The 8,988-nt window shown below is 43.5% G+C and overlaps 2 long non-coding RNA genes across 2 annotated transcripts; both read right to left on the minus strand.

The window, feature by feature from the left end:
- Positions 1 to 653: 653 nt before the first annotated feature.
- Positions 654 to 2,959, minus strand: LOC120505179. The gene is made up of 3 exons (XR_005628176.1): positions 2,837 to 2,959; positions 2,474 to 2,716; positions 654 to 727 (listed from the first exon to the last, which is right to left on the minus strand). It is a non-coding gene; the product is annotated as an uncharacterized LOC120505179 (long non-coding RNA).
- Positions 2,960 to 4,765: 1,806 nt separating this feature from the next.
- LOC120505178 lies at positions 4,766 to 6,813 on the minus strand. The gene is made up of 3 exons (XR_005628175.1): positions 6,442 to 6,813; positions 5,739 to 6,316; positions 4,766 to 5,654 (listed from the first exon to the last, which is right to left on the minus strand). It is a non-coding gene; the product is annotated as an uncharacterized LOC120505178 (long non-coding RNA).
- Between the last annotated feature and the right edge of the window lie 2,175 nt (positions 6,814 to 8,988).

Below are 8,988 nucleotides of genomic sequence, written 5' to 3' on the forward strand. Positions count from 1 at the left end.
GTTTCTCTCCAAAAGTTTAGACAGAGTCTTCATCTAAGATGTGTGCAACCACATGGGAGTAATCACAGTATCTTTGCTCATGTTCAGCAGCACGTATTCATTTTAAACACATGTATTTTAATTCTACCTACTGAGATTTAATGCTTTTCTATAAATATATATTTTAATAGCAATCAGCAACAAAATTGTACTTCATTATTTTATCAGTATAATCAGATATAATGCAATGCAACTGAACCAACAGAAAATCTTTCCTTCTGCCTTACTGAAGGTTGAAATGGTCATTAATGGCTTTTTCTAGCCTCAAATATTTCACTCTTGAATGGGATTTCACAGCTATCTTTTTTAAGTATTCACCATTGATTCTTTGCCATCCAAGCCAGACTGAAGTAGGACAGGGGTTACCATGGGCTGGATCAAACCAGCTCCTGTTGATATCAACAAGGAGGAAAAACCAAGTGCTCCTGGTTCCACTTGAAGTGTGTGTTCTGACATCATGCACATCCAGAAACATGAGGATATCCTTCAGCTTTCCAGCAACACTCTGGAAAGTTAATTAATGTACCTGAGCTGAGTGGAAAACAACCCGACACTAAGCTCTGTGTCGCTGCACAATTAACTTAATACAGAAGTAGAAGTTTGTTCCACTAACTCACCTGACATCCCCTGTTTGCAGAAATGGGTTTCCTTACACAGTCACACACACAGAAGCCATCTGTTCACCTCTCTGTAGAACAGAAATATAGCTGGTAACTGCATTGGGCCAGGGGTCAGGCTACTCAGCAAAGTCTTAACAAAATAAATGTATTTGGTATTTTTATGCTAATAGAGTGCAGTCCTACATTAAAATGGGATGGGAATTAAAGTGTTGAGGTTATTTTAATATTTACTCTTGCCCCTTTTTGCAGATTTTCTCATCTTTTTTCTTGGTGGCTCTTAATGTTGTCTGTTGCCACCACCACTCACCACTCATCAGTGGGGCTCTTTAGGGAGTTTAAACCTTCAGGCTTTGTCCAGGGGAAGAGGTCCGAAGCTACATCTGCTGCTGGGTGAGACTGGCAACTTCCATAAAGACATGGGAAAAAAACACTCCTTTTTCCATAGCATGTAGTTGAGGTGCAATTCACTCATCTAATGCCATCCTAAAATGATACAACCAGAGTTCCTGAAACTTCTCAGTAATTATTTGCTTATCAGCAGCTCAGCATTTTCCTCCATTACTTATTCTACAAGCTTGTTTATGATCTCAATTATTCTGATTATGGATGTCAAGTTCTTGTCTGAGAGACCTACCTAAGCACCTTCTACAAGCTGGTGGGCACCCCCAAAGGGAGCACTCATTACACTTTGAAGAGAGCAGCCAAGGAATGCAGAGTCCATATGTTCCTATCTCTTTCCCAAAGCTACACTGGGACCATGGAAAGCTAGTTTAGAGGAGATGGCTAACTGTTAAATAACTGGAGATGGATACACTCCCACCAGCTGAGCAACAGGAGCAGATAACATCCTGTAAGGATTTAAGAACAATTATGCTTTCCTACCAACAGCATATGGTCACCAAAGCTGTCTGGGTTTCATAAGTAGGGTAGAGCTTAATATAGGGAGAGGAGCCTTGAGTGGAAGATCTGCCACCTGCTTTCTCCCAGCCTCTGATCCCACATATTTATGTTGTGAGCTCTCTACTGCATGGACCATCTCCTGCTACAGACAGGTGCACTCTGTCTGCTTCAGGGAGATCCCCTTCCTAGAAAAGACATATACTCAAAGCAGTACAGTGGTTCAAATTATTAATACTTGTGATGATGATGATGACAACAGACAACAGAACACTGAGAAAGCATTGGGAGAAGAGTCTTTGGCATATAGGCTACTACTGGGACAAGGCTGTTCCATCTAGCTTTTGTCCCAAGTTCCTTCAGATGTTCTCAACATCCTTGGGTCAGATTTTGCCACCTAAAACAGACAACAGAGCCTGGAACACCAACAGTGCTTAGTGCCAACAAGTCCGTAGTGTAACACTCATCAGGATCTCAAAGCTGGACTGACCTGTGGGGAGGACACTGCTCACAGGGCAGGAACAAAGCACTGGATCTTTGATGGACAAAAGGGGATGCTTTTATTTTCCAGCAGAGCTCTGGGAACAGAGAAGCTTTCATTCTGGAACCTTATTATCTTATAAAATATTACTGACTTGATTGCTGTGGAGACTAAGGAAGTTCAGGCCAGCTACAGAGCAAGTTCATCTATATCACCTGATGAAGGGTTTTTATTTTTATATGGCTTTTGACCTCAAGTCCAAAGGAAATGTCAATCCTCACTGTAATGTGAGGTCCAGGGAATGCAGACACGTCAGACATTTCCATATCAGCTTCAAGACCTTTAGCAGTACACACAGAGTGGGGCTTTCTAGCACAGTGTTAAAGAGAAGGAACAGACAGATTGCTTGTCAGCAACATTGGAGAGAAAATCTTACCAGCAGCATTTTTCTTTCATGTGCTCAGGGGTGACAGATGAAGCATGAGCAGACACCTGAAAGGGGGAGCCTGGGGAAAGGCACAGGCTGGCATCTGAAGGTGGGATCTTGCAGCATTTCTGTGTGAGCTCAGAAAAACCAATACTCTGGTTTGCTCCTCTCAGCTCTGTTTGAGCATTCCATTTAGATAACTCCCTAGTCCAGCAGGAAGCTTTTGGGGCAGTGACCTGCAGCTTTTGCTTTCTGGAAATAGATTTGGAAAGGAAATTGTACTCTACCAAAAGAAGAAGATGTCTTAGACTCAAATGCTTCTATATTCCTGTAGCCTTCCCCTGGCACTGTGCTTCTGTGCCATGACCTGACCTTGTAGCACTCAGCTCCTCTTCAGAAGCAAATCCAAACCCCACACTGCTACATAGCTGCAGAATAAGTAAATCATTAGGAACCAGGCTGTTTACTGTACGGAAAACCAGTTAGCTGGGTTTGTTTCTTATTGAACAGCACCCTGAAGTCCCAGCTCCTGCTTGCTGCAGCATTGTCCTCTGATCTGCAAGCTGTTGACTGATCTGCTTGCTGCTCTCAGAAAATTAAGAGAACACGTGTCTGGAGTCACAGCAGATCTCCACAGGGAACTGAGTTAACCAATTTCAAGACAGACGTAATTGGCCAGCAGCCTACCACCATCACAATAAAATCAGAGGTTGCTTAAGAGACAGTTTTCATCCCAGGTCTTCAACGCACTTGACAGTCAGTAACTTTATTATTTAATGAGGCAACAAGGCTCTGAACATTCACATTTCAGAGAGGCAAACCATCTCAAACATCCTGAGTTCCTAAAATATCTTCACAGCTCCTAAATGAGAGCAGGGCTCTAGCTCCAAACACTGTGCTTGTTTTCCTGTCTAGCCTTACAGCCTGGGGAATTGAGCAAGCAGGTAGCAATGTGTGGAAGGAAAGCAGAGGCACTCCCCAGGGATCCTGCACAAGCTCCAGGCTCCTGGCAGAGGGATTCCCTCTGCAATGGGGCTGCTGCAGATGGACAGACCAGACACTGCATGGGAAAGCTGGCCCCTGCACTTGGCATGTGTGTCATCCCAGCAGAGCCAAGAACAAGAAAATGGCCTTGCAGAGGGGGAACTCTAGGAGAAAATTAGAATGGGAGTCAGAGAAAGACAAAGTCCAAAACACACAAAAAATGCAATGGCAAAACTCCTACTGGGAACCATAAAATGGTTAGTACTGTTGAAAGGAAATTTAATCCTTGTTTGGGGTTTGTACCAGGATTTTTGAATTATGACAAAAATGAGGCTTCCTACCAAATACCCAGTTGCAGCAGACACACCCTGATTTGTTGTACATGGGGAAAAAAGCTCACGTCTCCTTCTCATTCATTGAGGTTCATGATTTACCTTTCCCACACCAAGGGGCTTTGTGAAGACTGACTGGCCCTGACTACAGGACAGGCTGACAGGATTAAGTGACATTTTGAAATCTTTGCTGCATGAATCCTTTCTCAGCATGCTCAGAATATAAGCAGATTTGGAGCTGGTTAAATTGGCAAACACCCCAAAAGATGGTTGCCTACATGTTCACATCTGTTGCTATTTATGTGTGTGCATAGTGATGCACATGTAGACTTTCCCTTTATTTTTCAATATTCCTGCAGCTCAAATGCTTGTCTTGCAAGAGACATCTTGGCATCTTCTTGGCAGATGTCTGCTGAAATTTATTAGGAATGGCATATTTTTTTAAATTTAATTGAGATATTTATCACTTTCCAATGTAATAGATATCATCTGGAAAATTATTACACAGTCATTAAACTAAATTCTTTTGCTTGGAGATTTCATGTATGGAGAAAAGCTACAATGGAAAATCAGATCATGGATCCAGAGAAAACATAAATCTCCTTCCCCATGTATAAGATTGTTCTGACCTCTAATTTTTCGTCCCTTCCAATTCACTGAAGGCCTACACTCTGCTTGATTAAAAAACTGACATGAAAGAGGCCCATGGTACAGAAAAAGAGCCAGTGAGGACAGGTTAAACAGTCTACCTGATCATGGGAACTCAGTTCATTTCTGCAAATTGCTGTTTCATGGCTTTTTCCTTCTAGTGTGAAAAAGAACTTGGCTTTGCAAAGTGACAGATTAAGCTGTTTCTGAGCAGATATTTTCTTTTCTGAGGGTCTGTAAAAGCCATACATCTTCTACATCAAATGTAAATCAAGGTTGATGATCATTTCACACATTCTTTCTTTCTCCCACTCAGCCTTAAACATCTTTTCTTCTTTGCTTGCTTCTTCTTCTTCACCCAACTCCATCTCCCTCCCTGTCACCCTTATGGCAGAGGTTGTAAATTGCAGCCAGGTCTGACCTCACAGCTGCTGAGACTTCAATTTAAATTCCTTATTTCATGATTAGCAGAGCAGCAAACAATTTGTCATTAGACTCTACCTGCTTTTCTTCACTTTCTGCCTTCCCCAGCAGCAGCCAAGCCCCCACACCTTTAAAGGACCATTGACCCCTTAAAGCAATTAATTTTGAAGACTTTTAGCCCATACCATCAGTATAGCTCAATGTCTGACTCACTTGGAGTGGATTAGAGTGAAACAAACTGGATGATCAGTGCTTGTAACTATACATATGTAGGGTTTATTGTAGAACAGTTTGGTTGCACAGGAAAACAGGTATGGAGGCATTTTGATTGCTGTTCTCTACAGTAATATAACAATATAAAAGCATGCAAATATCACTTGAGAAAATGAATAAGAGAGAGAAAGAAATTATAAGAGTAGAAAAATCTCACCACCCACAGGCATTGTAAAGAGGCTCAGCTGCTGCCATTTCAATGTTTGCTGGTCAAAGTGATGGTCACAGCCTTAGTCAAAGTGACAGTCACAGACTGGATCCGTCAGGTGGTGAGGGAACCCCCAGAATACAAACTCTGGTTTATATTCACTCAGGCTCAAATAGGAATGCCCAGATACCTGCCCTGGAGGAGGGAGTTCCAGCTGAGTGATGTAATGTTGTGGATCTCAGGACATTTCGGGAGTCTTTGACACCTTCCAAGGAGATACAGCTGCCTATTACACCAGGCCAGCTGTGTCCATTGTGGCCCATGGTGGCCCATCAGCAGAGACAGACACCTCCAGGCTACCTGGGAGTGTTCTGGTACTTCCCTGGCAGGGGAGTTAACACAGCAGAGTTTGCTGGAGTAAGCACAGAGACGATTCCCCACCACACAGGGTTTGCCTCTTTCTTACCTCATTCAGCAGCAGCTGGAGCCTGAGGAGGGCTGTGCTCACCCTCTGTGCCCCTGCACTTCTGCAGCTTCCCCCTGAATATCTGAACCACCAGCATTCCAGTCTCTCTTCCTGTATCACTTGTGGATACATTCTCCTCCCTAGACCTGGGACAACTGGACAGTAGTACCCCTTCACCTTATCACAGTTCCCATAACAATCCAAATTCCAGGTATTGGGCATATTTGGGGAGGGGTGGGCTTGAGTGCTCACAGATATTCAGCTGTGTCTTTGCAGTTTGCCATGGTGGGGAAAAAGTCCTTTAATGATTTACAAAGTTTAAGCCATTAACATCTCAGTCTCTTACACATGGCTTACTTCAATTCACATGTCTTTGCAAACAGTTTTAAGGCACTAAGTAAAAGCCACAGACTAACACTTCACTTGGAGACCCATGCAGTCTCACCATTTATCAGCCAGCCCCCTCCACCTGTCTTCCCTGCTGAAGACTAAAACAGAAATGATACTTTATGAAGCCCTAGAACAGAAATGATGCTTTATGAAGCTGACCTAGATATAGATCAGTAAGCTGGTGAAATCTGCAACAGATTAAGAAAAATTAATTAACTCAGTGAGCAGCTCCATCCAAACCCAGCCTAAAGAACCTCAAGAAACCACATTAAGATGGCAATTTGAATGAGATTTATGGCCATCAGCTCCGTACCTGGGGCACCGAGGGCTGTGAAGGTTAATCAGCCCACTCCAATCACTGCAAGTACCTCTTGTACTTCCTCTGTGTGGCCTGGCAAAAAAAGGAACAGGGGGAGGGGTTGGGAGTGATTGGCACCTTATCAAAGGAAGAGAATGCCAAGCAGGGGAAGGATCAAAGGAAAATCCAATCATCATTTATGCTGGTTCTTCATTTCTGATAGCAGAGAAGTATCTAGTGGGACTAAAATCCCCCTGGGACAGGGACTGTGGCCTAGATCTGCAAGAACACAGATATATTGAATTCCCAGTGACATTTCTTTGACCATTAGAGCCTAAATATCTTTGCTATAAATCCAAGCACCTAAACAATTTTCTATATTTAATCTCATAACTATGCCTTATATATAACTTATATATAAGGCATATATATATACATGAGTGTGCACCTTTGCAATTTCACCTCTGGTGATGCAAAGATGTGTCTCAGCCTGGAAACCCCAAGGAAACGTTGCCTGGCAAGGTTCTTAATTTTCCATATTGTTAAACTGTTACCATAGTGCTGGCAAACACCATCTCTGATAATCCCCAGACATGGCACAGGCTAGCACATGGAGCTGACACCATTGTCAACACACAAACTGGATGTGGGCAGGCTACACCATCTGAAATTTGTCTGGAAGACATGGGCCACCCTTCAGCAGCTGGGCTCAGTATCAGGGAGCAAGTACAGGCAGGTGCCTTTATCCTCATCTAGGCATGGGCATTAAGCAACTGCCCAGGACCACAAAAATCTGTGGAAGGGGAGGGAATGTTATGTCTGGGGCCCTTGCTACAGGCGTTTCTTTCCATCATGGAGCCAGAGGCAGACCTGTGTGGTACCCCAGTAGCTCCAGTCCTCAGCTCACCCAGAGCTTCAGCAGGATTGTTTAATACTAAAGCTTTGCTGCCATTCCAAAGTAGAAGCTGAATAAGCCCTAATCAAGCACAGATGAAAAGCCAGATACTTCACTGACTTATTTATAACCTCATCACTAGGAAGAGCCAAAATGCTTTGTAAATGCACTTTCTCTTCTGCAGATGGAGCAGAGCATGTGTGGGGGACCCCCTCACCCTGAGCAGGGGCTCAGGATGGTGCTCCTCTGGAGCATCAGATTGGGTTCAGGGTGCCTTTGGGCAGCTCAAATGCATGTAATGTGACAACAGATGGTATCTTTCTATTGGAACTGACTCTTCACAACCCTCTATGGCTCCCATGGAAATGACCTCTCTGACCTTTGCTTCACCACTTGGCTCCAACTTTCATCGTCTGTTTTCTTATTCACCTTCAGTGGAACGCTCCCTCATCTCCTTCTACCACATGCTGGCCTGGAGGAACTAGAGCCCTGAATTAACACTGGGGCTCTGTTCTTGCCCATCTTTTCTCCCTAATCCACTGTAGTTGTGCTATAATATGAAGACTTCATCTTATCTTGCCTGCCAAGCTGATACTCCCACTCTGACTGACAATTTGTAAAACCATGTAAAAGCTCCCTTGCTTCTAAAAGCTCACATCAGTTAACTGTCTGCTCAATATTTATATACCCATGATCCTATAGAAAATGGCAGAATTAGCAACAGGTTGTGCCTCTTGCCTTGGCTGCACTGCTCCCACCCATGGGAAAGGATGACATCTCTCACACTCAAGTGTTGTGCAGACACCATTTGTCTGTGGCAATGCAGGCAGATAACAGTGCACACTGTCATGGTATTGCCAGGCCACTGAGACTCTCACTGCCCATGCTGGTGGAGCAGGATTGTGTCTGCAGCTCTTACCTAACACACACCAGCAACCAGTATTTCCTTGGGAAATACTTCCTCCCTGCTGCCAGACTCCATCACTATATATAACTCCACTGATATCTGTGAAGTGTAGAGGAGGAAAAGCAAAAATCTATCAACAGGAATATTTTAACTCTGTGCAAAAATATCTTTCAAAAAGTAATTTTTGAGGCTGGGGGTGGTAGCAGTCTGTTTATATAACATGTTATTTTTTGGTTAGCAGCTGATTAATAATAACCAACTGTAGAGGCAATTATTTTATGGGTGGACTACTTTCAAGCATGGTAAAAAAATGGTTTCAGGTTTTGTATTTAAGACAATCCCATATGTTTTACCAAAGGAAAAGTGGGGAGAATCAAAAATGCTCAGTGTTCAGCTGGAAAGTGAAGAAAATGGGGCTAGTGGACAGGCACAAAGTGGTACAGTCTTGGTCATTTTGCAGGTACACACACACACACAGAGCAGCATCTTGGGGACAGCCACCTTAGGAAAGAAGGCAGGATGGAGATTCATGGATACAGCTACATTCCTATCAGTACCTCTGCTTGTAATAATGGCAAAAGACTGGCAAACTTCTTGGCAAAATCTTCCCATTCACTCTGTGGCACAAATTGAGCTGCTGAGCAAACTCTGCTGCACACTCTGGGAATGGCTTTGTATCAGGAAATCAATTTGTTCATTCAGGACAAATGGCTGGTTTGGGGCTTTTCTTTAACTGAGTGCTGGAGGCTTTTCTTTAACT

Source organism: Passer montanus, unplaced genomic scaffold (genome assembly GCF_014805655.1).
Source record: "Passer montanus isolate IOZ18808 unplaced genomic scaffold, ASM1480565v1 scaffold33, whole genome shotgun sequence".
In the NCBI taxonomy this organism is placed as follows: Eukaryota; Metazoa; Chordata; class Aves; order Passeriformes; family Passeridae; genus Passer; species Passer montanus.